This window comes from Mesocricetus auratus, unplaced genomic scaffold, assembly GCF_017639785.1.
Source record: "Mesocricetus auratus isolate SY011 unplaced genomic scaffold, BCM_Maur_2.0 Super-Scaffold_100013, whole genome shotgun sequence".
Classification (NCBI taxonomy): Eukaryota; Metazoa; Chordata; class Mammalia; order Rodentia; family Cricetidae; genus Mesocricetus; species Mesocricetus auratus.
The window spans coordinates 44990441-45005866 of NW_024429196.1; the positions used below are offsets into that span (position 1 = coordinate 44990441).

Below are 15426 nucleotides of genomic sequence, written 5' to 3' on the forward strand. Positions count from 1 at the left end.
CTTCTCTGGGTTAACATGCATATCTCTCTTAGGGACCTCCCTGATTCCCAGACTCTCTGGCAGTGGGGTTGTACACTGGCAACCCTCTACTCCATGTATAAAATCCATATATGAGTGAGTACATATCATGTTTGTCTTTTTGTGACCGGGTTACCTCACTCAGGATTGTTTCTTCCAGTGCCATGCATTTGCCTGTGAATTTCAAGATTCATTGGTTTTTTTTTCTGCTGAGTAGTACTCCATTGTGTAGATGTACCACATTTTCTCTATCCACTCTTCAGTTGAGAGGAATCTAGGTTGCTTCCAGGTTCTGGCTATTACAAATAATGCTGCTATGAACATAGTTGAGCAAATGTCCTTATTGTATGAATGTACATCTTTTGGGTATATGCTTAAGAGTGGAATTGTGGTAGACTGATTTCCATTTTCCCGAGGAGTCTCCATACCTATCTCCAAAATGGCTGTACAAGTTGGCACTCCCACCAGTAGTGGAGAAGTGTTCCCCTTTCTCCACATCCTCTCCAGCATAAACTGTCACTAGTGTTTTTTATTTTAGCCATTCTGATGGGAGTGAGATGGTATCTCAGAGTTGTTTTGATTTGCATTTCCCTGATGGCTAAGGATGTTGAGCACTTTCTCAAGTGTCTCTCAGCCATTTTAGATTCCTCTATTGAGAATTCTCTAGTTCTGTACCCCACTTTTTTTTTTTTTGGTTTTTATGAGACAGGGTTTCTCTGTATTGTTTCGGAGGCTATCGGTCCAGCCCGGCCTCCAACTCACAGAGATCCGCCTGCCTCTGCCTCCCGAGTGCTGGGATTAAAGGCATGCGCCACCACCGCCCGGCCTGTACCCCACTTTTTAATCAGATACTTTGGTGTTTTGGAGACTTGCTTCTTGAGTTCTTTGTAAATTTTGGAGATCAACCCTCTGTCAGATGTGGGGTTGGTGAATATCTTTTCCCATTCTGTGGACTGTCTTGTTGGCTATATCCTTTGCCTTGCAAAAGCTTCTCAGTTTCAGAAGGTCCCATTTATTAATTGTTGATCTCAGTGTATGTGCTACTGGTCTTATGTTCAGGAAGCCACCTCCTGTACCAATTCATTCAAGGGTACTTCCTAATTTCTCTTCTAAGAGGTTCAGTGTGGCTGGATTGATGTTGAGGTCTTTGATCCATTTTGGACTTTAGTTTTGTGCATGGTGAAAGATGCCAGCACCATTTGTTGAAGATGCTTTCTTTTTTCCATTGTATAGTTTTTGCTTCTTTGTCAAAGATCAGGTGTTCAAAGATGTGTGGATTAATATCAGGGTCTTCAATTCAATTCCATTGGTCTACTTGTCTATTTTTGTGCCAATATCAATCTGTTTTCAAGACTATAGCTGCATAGTAGAGCTTGAGGTCAGGGATGGTGATGCCTCCGGAAGTTCCTTTATTTTACAGGGTTGTTTTGGCTATCCTGGGTCTTTTGTTTTTCCATATAAAGTTGAGGATTGTCTTTGCAAGGTCTGTAAAGAATTATGCTGGGATTTTGAGAGGGATTGCACTGAATCTGTAGATTGCTCTTGGTAAAATTGCCAATTTTACTATGTTGATCGTACCTATCCAAGAACATGGAAGATCTTTGCATTTTCTGGTATCTAATTTCTTTTTTTAAAGACTCAAAGTTCTTGTGATACAGGTCTCTTACCTGTTTTGTTAGAGTTACCCCAAGATATTTTATGGTGCTTGTGATTATTGTAAAGGGTGATATTTCTCTGATTTCTTTCTCGGCTCCTTTATTGTCTATTTAAAGTAGGGCTACTGATTTTTTGAGTTAGTTTTGTGTCCTGCCACCTTGCTGAAGGTGTTTATTAGCTGTAGGAGTTTCCTGGTAGAATTATTTGGGTCACTTATGTGATTGCTTATATGGTGGGTTACATTAATGGATTTTCGTATGTTGAACCATCACTGTATCCCTGGGATGAAGCCTATTTGATTTTTCTGATGTGTTCTTGGATTCGATTTGCCAGTATTTTATTGAGTATTTTTGAATCAATGTTCATGAGGGAGATTGGTCTGTAATTCTCCATTTTGGTTGTGTCTTTGTGTGGTTTGGGTACAAAGGTAATTGTAGCCTAGTAAAAAGAGTTGGGCAGTGATTCTTCTGCTTCTATTGTGTGGAACAATTTGAAGAGTATATTCCTTGAATTTCTGGTAGAATTCTGCACTGAAGCCATCTGTCCCTGGATTCTTTTTGGCTGGAAGACTTTTTATGGCTGCTCCTATTTCTTTAGGGGTTATAGATCTATTTAAATTGTTTATCTGTTCTTGATTTAATTTTGGTAAGTGATATCTATCCAGAAATCATCCATTTCCTTTAAATTTTCAAATTTTGTGGTGTACAGGTTTTCTAAGTATGATGTTTCTCTAGATTTCCCCAGTGTCTGTGGTTATGTCACCCATTTCATTTCTGATTTTGTTAATTAGCATGCTCTCTCTCTTGTCTTTTGGTTAGGTTGCATAAAGATTGGACTATCTTGTTCATTTTCTCAAAGAACCAATTCTTTGTTTCATTGATTCTTTGTATTGTTTTCTTTTTTTCTACTTTATTGATTTCAGCTCTCAATTTGATTATTTCCTGGTTTCTATTCCTCTGGGGTGAGTTTGCTTCTTTTTGTTCTAGAGCTTTCAGGTGTTCTGTTAATTCTCTAGTGTGGCTATTCTCCAGTTTCTTCGTGTGAGCACTTAGTGCTATGAACTTTCCTCTTAGAACTGCTTTCAGAGTGTCCCAGGCTTGGGTATGTAGTGCTTTCATTTTCATTGAATTCTGGCAAGTGTTTGATTTCTTTCTTTATTTCTTCCTTTACTCAGGAGCGATGTAATTGAGCATTGTTCAATTTCATGAGTTTGTGGGGTTTCTGCAATTTGTGTTGATGTTTAATTCTAATTTTAAGCCATGGTGGTTTGATAGATACAGGGACTTATTCCAATATTTTGTATCTGTTGAGGTTTGCTTTATTGCTAAGTGTGTGGTAGATTTTAGGGAAGGTTCCATGTGGTGCTGAGAAGAAGGTATATTCTTTTGTTTTTGGATGGAATGTTCTATAGATGTCTGTTAAACTCTATTGGGCCATAACTTCTGTTAGTTCCTTTGTTTCTTTGTTAAGTATCTGTCTGGTGGACCTGTCTAGTGGTGAAAATGTGTGGGGCTTAATATGTGATTTGAGTTCTAGTAATGTTTCTTTTATGAATGTGGGTGCCTTTGTATTTGGGCAGATGTTCAGAATTGAGACTTCATCCTGATGGATTTTTTTTCTATGATGAATATGAAATGACCTTCTTCATCTCTTTTGATTAACTTTAGTTTGAAATCTATTTTGTTAGATATTAGGATAGCTACACCCACTTGCTTCTTATGTCCATTTGATTGGGAAATCTTTTCCCAACCCTTAACTCTTAACTTTGAAGCTGAGTTGTGTTTCTTGTATTCATGAGAAGGATGGATTCTGTCTTCGTATCCATTCTGTTAGCCTGTGTCTTTTTATAGGTAAGTTGAGACTATTGATATTCAGGGATATTAACGACCATTGATTGTTCATTCTTGTTTGTTTTGGATCCATTTTTGGTGGTGGTATTTTGTGTGAGGTTTTCCCCTGTTTCCGGCTTCTGATAAAGTAAGATTATCTATTGTCCATGCTATTGTGAGTGTAGTTAATTTCCTTGGGTTGGAGTCTTAATTCTAGAACTTTCTGTAGGGCTGCATTTGTGGATACATATTGTGTAAATCTGGTTTTGTCATGGAATATCTTGTTTTCTCCATCTATAGTAATTGAGAGTTTTGCTAGGAATAGCAGTCTGGGCTGGTATCTTTGGTCTCTTAGTGTTTGTAGAACATCTATCCAGGACCTTCTGGCTTTCAGAGTTTCCATGGAGAAATCAGCTGTAATTCTGATAGGTTTGCCTTTATATGTTACTTGGCCTTTTTCTTTGCTGCTCTTAATATTCTTTCTTTATTCTGTATGTTTGGTGTTTTGATTATTATGTGGCGAGGGATTTTTTTTTTGGTCCAGTCTATTTGGTGTTCGGTAAGCTTCTTGTACTTTCATAGGCATCTCCTTCTTCAGGTTGGGAAATTTTTCTTCTATGATTTTGTTGAATATATTTTCTGCACCACTGAGCTGGGCTTCTTTGCCTTCTTCTATACCTATTATTTTTAGGTTTGGTCTTTTCACAGTGTCCTACATTTCCTGGATATTTTGTGTTAAGGATTTGTTGAATTTAAGACTTTCTTTTGTCAATGAATCTATTTCCTTTAGTTTATCTTCAATGCCTGAGATTCTGTCTTCCATCTCTTATATTCTGTTTGTCATGCTTTCATCTGTAGTTCCAGAATGTTTATTCAGTTTTTCTATTTCCAACATTACCTTAGTTTGTTTTTTTTAATTGTCTCCATTTCAGTTTTCAGGTCTTGAACTGTTTGAATTGTTTCCTTCATGCTTTATTGTTTCTTTTTGGCTTTCTTTAAGAGATTTGTGGGTCTGGCGGCCCCCAATCTCATCCCCATGTTGCCGGGTTGTGTCTCCTCTTCTTGGGACCTCCAGGTCCAGCAGTATGATGTCTGCCTTGGAGAACTACATCAACGGAACCGTTGCTGTTATCACTTTTGATGGGAGAATGATTGTAGGAACACTAAAAGGTTTTGACCAGACCATTAATTTAATTTTGGATGAAAGCCATGAGAGGGTATTCAGCTCTTCACAAGGAGTAGGACAAGTGGTTGTTAGGATTATACATGGTGAGAGGTGACAACGTAGCAGTCATTGGAGAAATTGATAAAGAGACAGACTCTGCACTGGACTTGGGGAACGTCCGAGCAGAACCTCTGAACTCCGTAGCATACTGAAGACACAGTGTGTGGTTAGGTGCCTGTAAATCCTGTACAGGAACTGCTTCTTCTGAAGATGATGTTTAGATTTTATGAGTGTATAACTGTGGTACATTGTAATATGTAAATTGAAATATTTCTACATTTTTATTGGGAAACATTGCCTAAATTAATAAATGCAGTTGCCTGATTTATTTTTCTACTAAACAATAGATCATTTTGAAAACTTAGAAAACACCATTACTTTTGGTAGTTTAATATCATGGAAAATTGGCTGTAAAGAGAACTTAGGGTATTATTGTAACTTACACATGCAGGTAATAGTAATAAAAGAGACATGTTTCTTTCTGTGTCTTTTTAGAAAATCACCAGACAGTAAATTGTCCTCTACAGGTACCTGAGCAGTAGATGTTTATCACACTGCCCTATAGTGTTTGAAAAATTGCTCTTTATGTCTAGGAGAGATGAATAAATTGGTTGAATAGTGAAAAACTTGCAAACTAAAATTGCAACAAAAATTAATAGGAAAGTAAGAATGACCAGGAAGGTGTGGCTAAATCTTTAGATGCTCAAAAAAGTCATAGAATTCGGTATTTGAAAGCAGATTCTGTGTATCTTAAATACCTTTGGACTGCTGAATCTTAGAAAAAACAATGGGGAGCATCTGCCACTAAAAGAGATTTTGTTCAGTGTGGGTAAAAAAAAGAGAGAGATTTGTGGATTTCTTGCAATTTTCTTCCATTTCTTTAAGGGATTTCTTCACATCAACTTTGAGGGCCTCTATCATTATCTTGAGGTTGTTTTTAAGGTCATTCTCTTCTGTTTCATCTGTGCTGGTATGGTCCGGTTTTGCTGGTGTAGAGTCCCAAGACACTGGTGGTGTCATATAGGTTTTTCTGTTGCTGGATGTGTTCTTATACTGTCTTCTTCCCATCTCTATAGGGGGAGTCTCTCCCTCTACTAGTGGGTATGGTTTCAAGGCTCTATCCCCCCCTCTCCCGGAAGGTGGAAGGGCAAGACCACAATTGTGGCTGATGATGGTGGCTGCTTTCTTCCACCTCCAGGTCCCTCTGCAGGGTTCGGTGGCAGGAGGGGTCCTGCGGCCATGGGTCAGAGGAGTCAAGGAGGGGGAGGCGGGCTGCAAGAGACCCAGGGACTCACTTCTCTACCGAGTGTGTGTGTGTGGTGGGGGTGAGGTCAGAATGGTGGGGGATGATGGCCGCTGCTTTCTTCTGCCTCCAGGTCCCTCTGCGGGGTTTGGCCGGAGCAATCTTTTATAGCAGCAGGGACATCTGTGATTGTATCATTGGAGACCACTGCAAGCTGCTGAGGAGGTTCAGATTGAGGCAAAGCCAGCAATCCTCCACAAGGAAGGAGTCTTTCGATTCAGTAAGGCAAAGACCTTTTGTAGAAGGGACTCAGTATGGGGGTCAAGGGCTAGCTCGCACCGATTTTCAGGGAGGGAGACAGGGTGACAGTTGAGCTCTGAATACTGGGCCAAAACAAGTTGTTCTATCTTTTTATGAACTTCTTGTTCTCTAACCACATCTTGAACTACACTGCCATCCAAATAACCGATAGGAGGAGCAAGTTCCCAGCAGATGATTTGACCTGCCACTCCAAAGCTAGGGGCAGAGGCACTCCCTCCATCTCTTACAATCCAACCACTCTCACCTCTGGAGATCACTTTATTTCCAGCCCCAGTCCAGTAAGTCTTTTGAGTGGAATTACGGGTGCACATTTGGGCAGTGCCATAGCAGGCCGAATGCATTGTTGGATAGAAAGCAGTGCAAGGATAGGGTCCTGGCTTCCCATCAACCTGGGGGATCATCTTGGGCTTCTTTATGTATATCCACTTATTGGAATTTGAAAAAGGGGATCCTGATGTGTCAATCATATTGACTGCTGCCTTGGTACCACAATCTACCTGTTGTATGACCCGTCCACTAAAAGGAGATACCGAGTATGTTTCACCCTTGCCACCATCAATGGGCGGGATGATACCAGGAAGATCAGCATCACCACATCTTCATTTGTTCCTGGGGGGGGATCAGAGACACAATTCTCAGGGGTGGAGCACTTTCTGGAGAAGTGATGGTCATTGTTCCCTTGTTGCACAAATATTTTAGGTCTCACTGGTACCCAAAAGGGCCTTTTTTCATCTTGAGGGAAGATGCATCCAAATCCTCTCCAGACACCCTCCATCTCTTCAATGGGTCCCTCCATCTGACCCAAATAGAACTGTAGGTAACTGATGAGGACCAATGTTTTTGAAAAGGAGACAGGTATTTATCTTCTTTAGAAAAATTTAAAATATTTAGGGTGAATAACACCCTTTTGATTGGTCATGTGGGAGTAAAGATTCCCCCTTTTGTTTTGTAAATTAAGACTTGAGAACATGATTATATCTTTTCACAACTGCTTGGCCCAAGGATTGTATGGGATGCCTGTAGAGTGTGAGATGCTCCAAGTCTTAAGGAAGTCCATAAAGGCCCTGCTTACAAAGCATGGGGGATTATTTGTCTTAATGTGATCAGGCAATCCAAGGGTGGCAAAGCATTGAAGCATATGGCTGATAGCATGTTTAGCTTTTCCCCCCCAGTGTTTGCCAATGCCCAACAGGCAGGGGAAAAGGTATCAACCGAGAGAAAAATATACTTTAACTTTTCAAATGGAGAATAATGAGTAACATCAATTTGCCAAATATTATTGGGATGAAGCCCTGGAGGGTTGCTTCCACTAGTTTGGAGGGGAGGTTATCTGAAGGAAAGGCTGGCAGGACTTACAAGTTCAAACAATATTTTTAAGGTCCTTGACTGGCGCATGTGGATATTTATGTTTAAGACCCCTCCAATTAACATGGGTCAGTAGGTGGAAGCGTGTAGCTTCTGTAACAGTATTACATTGAGGCATAGAAGCCAATTTATCAGCCAAATTATTTCCTTTAGAAAGGAATCCTGGTAAATTTTGATGACTCCTGAGATGTTGAAGAAAAATGGGGTTAATCCTTTGTTTGAGTAGGAGTGGGCTTGAGTCCTTAGAGGCGATATAGGATTGGAGTCCTGCTTAATATGGGCCTCATCTATGTTGGGTAACAAATTAACAACATAAAGGCTGTCAGAGAATAAGTTAAATGACTCTTGAATAGTGTCTAATCCAAGAACAAGAGCAAACAGTTCCTTAAATTGTGCTGACCCCTCAACTTTATGTGAGACTGACTTTATGGGCACTGGCTCTTTACCGTGTTCTAAGGGGGGATAAACGACCAGGGAAGCCCCCAGGTGCCACCCATCAGTAAACACAGTAAAAAAAAGCCACGTTTGGGTTGAGGTAAAAAAAAAGTCTTGGGGGCCTCCATTCTAACCTAGAGAAGGAGCTCATCAATTTGTGAGGACCATAGTGACAATCAACTTTAACCAGAAACCCCTCAAGAGCCATAGCAAACCTGCTATTGTTCCTCTAAAGCCAGGTGAAATCGTTTGTTTTAAAGGGAGTTATAATAAGATGAGGCCAAACACTCAGACAGAGGTGTCCCTGCCCTTAGTAATGCAACCAGCAATCTGATTGGTTATTGAATAAATTCTGGGGACACCACCAATTGAGAGATGAATCCAATGTATGGGCTCACCTTATGTGCTAATAAGGCAGTACATTACCTTTCCCCAGGAAAAATATAAAGGGTGAGGGGCAAAAGAGGATCATACCTCCTTAAGGTTGCTGTGTCTATGGCCTGTTGAACTTTACTTAAAAATCTGTAAATGATCAGCAGATAGGATTACCTGTGAGGAGAGATCACAACCTTTTAGGAGATCGAACAAAGGAGTCAGTTCTTTGGTAGTTATGGAAATCCAGGGCCTCAGCCAATTAATTTCCCCCAATGTCTTTTGGAGCTGGGGCAAAGTATAAGAATCCTGAATATGAAGTTTTGGTTTAATAGGAGAGACAGTATCTAGAAATAACATGGAACTCAAAATCTTAAAAGGAGGACTGGTCTGAATCTTTTTAGTAGCCACTTTAAAACCACTGGCCTCTAATATGGCAAGACAGTAAGATCTTGGAGGCCAGATGGGTTGGGACAACCCAAAATAATATCATCCATATAAATATAGATTAATATATTAGGATGACCAATCAAGGAAGAAAAAATATGTAACATATAATACTGACAATAGGAGGGCTATTGGCCATGGCCTGGGGTAGGACGGTCCATTCAAATTTTAGGTCTGGCCCACAAAAATTTGTTGAAAGTATGGAAAATGCAAATTTTCTACAATATCCAGATGTAATGGGATAGAAAAAAATCCCTAATATCAATAATAGTTAAATAAAGGGTGTTGGGAATGGCTGGAATCCAGGGGAGTCCCATTTGTGGGACATCCCAAAAGGTATCATTCTCTCATTTATTTTCCTCAAATCATGTAAAAAGCCTCTAAGAGCCACTGGACTGTTTTATAATAAAACCCCAGGGAATTCCAGGGGCTTGTTGAAGGCTGCATATGCCCCAAGGCTGATTGGTTGCTCAACTAATATATGAAGTTGTTGTAATTTAGGGGTAGATATAGGACACTGCTCAACCCAGACAGGATTCCTAGGCATCCATTGAATTTTTGGTACCAGGGGGTGAACAGTGACCCTTAGGATTGGCGGAGAACCTGGGAATGTTTTTGTCTGTTTTTTTTTTCAAAAAAAGGATCATCTCTATAGTTGGGGTGACTGATTCATACTTGTTTAAATGTTGTTCATGCTCTCCTTGGTCTAGTGGTAATATAGGCCACAGCTTCTCCAAGTATATCCTGACCCTTAAGCCCGACAACATTAGAGGGTGCTCCTCCCAACAATTACCATCAGGATCAGTCCAGGGCTGCCAGTTAGCTGTTTCCCATGATGATACCACATGATCAGCCCCAGTGTCTATGAGAAACCTGTAGGTCTTTTCACCGACCGTTAGGGTCATTTTTGGTTTTAAACCAGGAATCAAAGGTATGGTCCAGTGTGTTCTGACCATCTTCCCCTTGTTTAATGGGGCTGGGGATGGTCCTTGGAGGAGTTTAAAGGCTCACCTTGAAGGCTGAACTTGGATCTGCATTCCCTTGTCCAGTGAAACCCTTTCTTAAATCAGGGTCAAGGTGTAGGAGGCATGTTTGAGGCTGTTGAGGCTGCCAGGGTGTCTTTTGCTGGATTGGGACATTCCCTTTTTAAATGATCCTCTTTGCTGCACCCAAAACACATCTGCCCTTTGCCCGCTGAGACCTGTTGGAGGTCATTAATTAGGGTGGTCATTTCCTCCTGGTGGGCAGCCTGCAGGGCAAATGTCACTGCTCTGGTGTGATGGGTGGTGAACCCCATGTCTGTAGAGGCCACAATCCACCTACCCAACGACTGGTCCTTCAGCCCGGCACAGGATAACTTGTAATTAGTTGTCATTTCATGCCAGACCTAATGTTCTAGTGAATGTATCACGCAGTTCTTCAGGAGGAAACTTTCTTTGTAAACTTCTTTTTTTTTTTTTGATTTTTAAAAATTTTAAATAGCTTGTTTTACATGTGATTCCAAGTTCCCTTTCCCTCCCCTCCTCCGGCACCCCCTCACCATCCCCCCATCCTCCCACCCTATTGCCAATTCCTTCTGCATAGGGGATATCTAGAGTCTATCATTTCATTCAGGGTAGGGTCCAGGCACTTCCCTAAGAGTCCAGGCAGAGAGAGCAACCCTCTTTGTGTTATGGACACACGATGTCTGTTAGTATTCAAGGGATAAACATTGATCCACTGCTCAGGACCCCATAGGTAGCCCAGGCCTCCTCAATGACTCTCACATTCAGGGGGTCTGGATCGGTCCCATGCTGGCCTCCCAGCTGTCAGTCTGGGGTCCAGGAGTTCTCCCCTGTTCGGATCAGCTGTCTCTGCTGGTTTTGCCAGCCCATTCTTTGCCAATTTGCTCTTCGCTCCTCCCTCTCTGTCAATGGGTTCCTTGGGTTCTGTTCAGTATTTAACTGTGGGTGTTTGCCTCTGCTTCCATCAGTCACTGGATGAAGGCTCCAGGATGGTTATAGACATCAAGTTCACTATCAGGAATAGGCATTCGAGGTGGTCTCTACACTATTGCTTAGCTTGCCAATTGGTGTCATCCCTTTAGATCACTAGAGGTCACAATGGTGCCTGATCTGTCTTCTAACCTATGATTCCCTCTTCCCCCTATTCTACCCCCCCCAGTCGACCTTCCTGTTCTTCCACATCCTACTCTCTTCCACTTCTCCCCCTCTCTATTTCCCAGGTCCCCCTCCCCCCCTTGCCGTGTTCCCCATCTATTCAGAGGATCTTGCCTCATTTCTCTTCTCTTGGGTACCATGTATATCTTTTAGGTTCTTTCCTGTTTCCCAGACTCTCTGTCAGTGGAAGTGCAGACTGGCACTCTCCTGATCCATGTTTAAAATCCATATATGAGTGAGTACATACCATGTTTCTCTTTTTGTGACTGGGTTACCTCACTCAGGTAGGTTTCTTCCAGTGCTATCCATTTACCTGCGAATTTCAAGATTCCATTGTTTTTTTCTGCTGAGTAATACTCCATTGTGTAAATATAGCACATTTTCTCTATCCACTGTTCAGTTGAGGGGCATCTAGGTTGCTTCCAGGTTCTGGCTATTACAAATAATGCTGCTATGAACATAGTGGAGCAGATGCCCTTGTTGTATTAATTTGCCTCTTTTGGATATATGCCTAAGAGTGGAATTGCTGGGTCTTGTGGTAGATTGATTCCCATTTTCCTGAGGAATCTCCATACAGATTTCCAAAGTGGCTGTACGAGTTGGCACTCCCACCAGCAGTGGAGGAGTGTTCCCCTCTCTCCACATCCTCTCCAGCATAAATTGTCTTCGGTGTTTTTGATTTTAGCCATTCTGACAAGAGTAAGATGGTATCTCAGAGTTGTTTTGATTTGCATTTCCCTGATGGCTAAGGATGTTGAGCACTTTCTTAAGTGTCTCTTGGCCATTTTAGCCTCCTCTATTGAGAATTCTCTGTTTAGTTCTGTACCCCACCTTTTGATTGGATCCTTTGGTGTTTTGGAGACTTGCTTCTTGAGTTCTTTGTAAATTTTGGAGATTAGCCCTCTGTCAGATGTGGGGTCAGTGAATATCTTTTCCCATTCTGTGGACTGCTTTTCTGTCTTGTTGACTGTGTCCTTTGCCTTACAGAAGCTTTTTAGTTTCAGGAGGTCCCATTTGTTAATTGTTGATCTCAGTGTCTGTGCCACTGGTGTTATGTTCAGGAAGTGGTCGTTGAAGAGTATCTCCCACTTTCTCTTCTAAAAGTTTCAGTGTGGCTGGATTTATGTTGAGATCTTTGATCCATTTGGAGTTAAGTTTTGTACAAGGCGATAAACATGGATCTATCTGCAGTCTTCTGCATACCAGTACCCAGTTATGCCAGCACCATTTGTTGAAGATGCTTTCTTTTTTCCATTGTATAGTTTTAGCTATTTTGTCAAAAATCAAAGGTGTTCATAGGTGTGTGGGTTAAAATCAGGGTTTTCAATTCGGTTCCATTGGTCTACCCGCCTATTTTTATGCCAATACCAAGCTGTTTTCAGGACTATAGCTCTATAATAGAGCTTGAAATCAGGTATGGTGATGCCTCCTGAAGTTCCTTTACTGTATAGGGTTGTTTTGGCTATCCTGAGCCTTTTGTTTTTCCATATAAAGTTGATTAATGTTCTTTCCAGGTCTGTGAAGAATTGTGCAGGAATTTTGATAGGGATTGCATTGAATCTGTAGACTGCTTTTGGCAAGATGGACATTTTTATTATGTTGATCCTACCAATCCAAGAGCATGGGACATCTTTCCATTTTCTGGTATCCTCTTTGATTTCTTTCTTTAAAGACTCAAAGTTCTTGATATACAGGTCTTTCACTTCCTTGGTTAACATTATCCCCAGATATTTGATGCTGTTTATGGCTATTGTAAAGGGTGAGGTTTCTCTGATTTCTTTCTCAGTCACTTCATCGTCTGTATATAATAGGGCCACTGATTTTTTTGAGTTTACCTTGTATCCTGCCACTTTGCTGAAGGTGTTTATCAGCTCTAGGAGTTCCCTTGCAGAGTTTTTCGGGTCACTTATGTAAACTATCATATCATCTGCAAATAGTGAAAGCTTGACTTCTTCTTTTCCTATTTGTATCCCCTTTATCTCCTTTTGTTGTCTTATTGCTGTAGCTAGGACTTCAAGTACAATATTGAAGAGATATGGAGAGAGTGAACAGCCTTGTCTTGTTCCTGATTTTAGAGGAATTGCTTTGAGTTTCTCTCCATTTAGTTTGATGTTAGCTGTTGGTTTACTGTATATTGCTTTTATTATATTCAGGTATGTTCCTGTTATCCCTGATCTCTCTAGGATCTTTATCATTAAGGGGTGCTGGATTTTGTCAAAGGCTTTTTCAGCATCTAGTGAGATGATCATGTGGTTTTTCTTTCGCAGTTTGTTTATATGGTGGATTACATTGATAGATTTTCTAATGTTGAACCATCCCTGCATTCCTGGGATGAAGCCTACTTGATCATGGTGGATGATTTTTCTGATGTGTTCTTGAGTCCGGTTTGCTAGTATTTTATTGAGTATTTTTGCATCGATGTTCATGAGGGAAATTGGTCTATAGTTTTCTTTCTTAGTTGTGTCTTTCTGTGGCTTGGGTATCAAGGTAATTGTAGCCTCGTAAAAAGAGTTTGGCAGTGAGCCTCCTGCTTCTATTGTGTGGAATACTTTGAGGAGTACTGGAGTTAACTCTTCTTTGAATTTCTGGTAGAATTCTGCACTGAAGCCATCTGGGCCTGGGCTTTTTTTGTTTGGGAGACTTTTGATGACTGCTTCTATTTCATTAAGGGCTGGTTATAGGTCTGTTTAGATTGTTTATCTGCTCTTGATTTAGTTTTGGCAAGTGATATCTATCCAGGAAATTGTCCATTTCCTTTAAATTTTCAAATTTTGTGGAGTACAGATTTTCAAAGTATGCCCTGATGATTCTCTGGATTTCCTCAGAGTACATTGTTATGTCCCCTTTTTCATTTCTGATTTTGTTAATTAGCATGCTCTCTCTCTCTCTCTGTCTTTTGGTTAGTTTGGACAGAGGTTTGTCTATTTTGTTGATTTTCTCAAAGAACCAACTCTTTGTTTTATTGATTCTTCTCAATGTTCTCCTGGTTTCTACTTGATTGATTTCAGCCCTCAATTTGATTATTTCCTGGCGTCTGCTCCTCCTGGGTGAGTTTGCTTCTTTTTGTTCTAGAACGTTCAGCTGTGCTATTAATTCTCTAGTATGACTGTTCTCCAGTTTCTTCATGTGGGTACTTAGTGCTATGAACTTTCCTCTTAGCACTGCTTTCAAAATGCCCCATAGATTTGCGTATTTTGTGTCTTCATTCTCATTGAATTCCAGAAAGTCTTTAATTTCTTTTTTTTTTGTTTCTTCCTTTACCCAGGGATGGTGCAATTGAGCATTGTCCAATTTCCATGAGTTTGTGGGGTTTCTGCAAATTGTGTTATTGTTGAATTCTAATTTTAATGCATGGTGGTCTGAGAGGATACAGGGGGGTTATTCCAATTTTTTTGTATCTGTGGAGATTTGCTATGTTTCCTATTATGTGGTCAATTTTAGAGAAGGTTCCAGGTGGTGCCGAGAAGAAGGTATATCCCGTTGTGTTTGGGTGGAATGTTCTATAGATGTCTGTTAAACCCAGTTGGGTCATAACTTCTATTAGTTCCTTTGTTTCTTTGTTAAGTTTTTGTCTGGAGGTCCTGTCTAGTGGTGAGAGTGGAGTGTTGAAGTCTCCCACTATTAGTGTGTGGGATTTTATGTGCAATTTGAGCTTTAGTAATGTTTCTTTCACAAATGTAGGTGCCTTTGTATTTGGGGCATAGATGTTTAAAATTGAGACTTCATCTTGATGGACTTTTCCTTTGATAAATATGAAATGTCCTTCTTCATCTCTTTTGATTGATTTTAATTTGAAATCTAGTTTGTTAGATATTAGGATTGCTACACCCGCTTGTTTCTTGGTTCTGTTTGATTGGAAAATCTTTTCCCAACCCTTTACCCTGAGATACCATCTGTCTTTGATGTTGAGATGTGTTTCTTGTATGCAGCAGAAGGATGGGTTCTGTCTTCGTATCCATTCTGCTAGTCTGTGTCTTTTTATAGGCACGTTGAGGCCATTGACATTGAGGGATATCAATGACCATTGATTGATGATTCTTGTTTGTGCTTGATTTATTGGTAGTGAAGTTATTTTGTGTAGTTTCTCCTCCCTTTTTCTTTTGGTGTTATGTAAAGTGGGATGATATATTGCCTGTGTCTTTGTGAGTGTAGTTATCTTCCTTGGATCTAAGTTTTCCTTATAGTACTTTCTGTAGAGCTGGATTCATGGACACGTATTGTTTAAATCTGGCTTTGTCATGGAATATTTTTTTTCTCCATCTATGGTAACTGAAAGCTTTGCTGGATATAGTAGTCTGGGCTGGCATCCTTGTTCCCTTAGCGTTTGTAGGACATCTGTCCAGGATCTTCTGGCTT

At 40.5% G+C, this 15426-nt stretch overlaps 1 pseudogene; it reads left to right on the plus strand.

Annotated features, from left to right (window-relative positions):
• The first annotated feature begins 4588 nt into the window (after window positions 1-4588).
• LOC101842483 lies at window positions 4589-4880 on the plus strand (annotated as a pseudogene).
• The last annotated feature ends 10546 nt before the right edge of the window (window positions 4881-15426 follow it).